Below are 1,378 nucleotides of genomic sequence, written 5' to 3'. Positions count from 1 at the left end.
GTTCAGATCTTACATCATTTATTTGAACAAACTGTTTTCTTTCTTCTGAATAACTAGATACCCACTGTAATGCTCTAATACCATATTTATTTAGCCTTTCAAGAAGAATACTGTGGTCAGTAGTATCAAATGCTTTCTTTAAATCAACATAAATACTGACACAATACTTTTTTTGGTCAACAGCAGTTGTTATTTGTTCTATTAGCTCCATGAGAGCCATTGATGTAGAATTTTTAGGTTTAAACCCGTATTGACTGTTACTTAATATATTCTGTTTATCGATAAATTGATCCAATCGAATCACAAATAATTTTGCTAAAATCTTCAAAAAGATTTTAGCAAAATTAAATATCCTGTGGGAACAAGGATATTGGTCTGTGATTGTTAATCACACGTTTCTCACCAGTTTTAAAAAGAGGAGTTACCTTGGCTGTGTTCATATTCTCTGGGTACACTCATTATTGTGATAAGTTGAATGATTTTAGAATTTATTTTATAAATATTTGAACAGACTGGCCCTTTAAGAGCTCTCAGGTGTTTGGAATTGGTCCGTTTTCTGGATTTCATTGTTAAAGCTCCCTGAACCCAGGTTTGTGCTCAGTCAAACGTGCAACACTAACAGACTACATGTAGCAGGCATCAAGCATCACACACTGATTTAAACAAATCATCAATTTTAATATAAAGTTGAACCAGACGCTCAGCTCCAAACCATCATGCTCCAGTTTGAACACCACGCTGTGTTTCAGCTCAGACTGATGGTACCAGAGGATCGAGCTTGATTTGAATTAATGAACCTGAAGGATCCCACTGGGAGTAATTGCTGCCTGTGCCCTTCAGAGGTTTCCTGGCTCTGCAGTTGCACGTCCCCATCACTAGTTGGCTGCACGCTTTCTGTGCTGCTGCTGGTTTCATGTTGCAGCTGAGATGCTGAAGGCACTAGAGCTGACATGGCACAACTGAGCCGAAACATGGAGACCAGGAACAAATACAGAACGTTACTTTATCATGTTTCCACACTTTTCAGTGAAATCTCACCATAATGTGCAAATATGTTTTCCTGTTTTAGTGCCGAATGTCTAAAATGTCTTGCGTGTTGTTATAATGATAAAGATGTGCTCAAAGACTTAAGGTGAATATTTTAATGAATACGTTTAAGGATACATAATTGATCAAATGTATTTTTGTATTTCTGTCCAGTTTCCAAACATTCACTCTTTATTTACATGATGTTGGTGTATTTTTTTTAATTTTATTTTATATAAAACACATTATAAGCAATAAAGACTGCACCAAAGTGCTGTGCAGCACAAACAGCATGGTAAAGAACCACAAAAGAATAGCAATAAAAGTAGTAGTAATAATAATAATAATAATA

The sequence above is a fragment of the Nematolebias whitei genome, chromosome 6, assembly GCF_014905685.2.
Source record: "Nematolebias whitei isolate Nwh7 chromosome 6, NemWhi1, whole genome shotgun sequence".
NCBI classification, from domain to species: domain Eukaryota; kingdom Metazoa; phylum Chordata; class Actinopteri; order Cyprinodontiformes; family Rivulidae; genus Nematolebias; species Nematolebias whitei.
The sequence above is the reverse complement of the archived record's forward strand: the minus strand, read 5'-3'. Positions refer to the sequence as shown.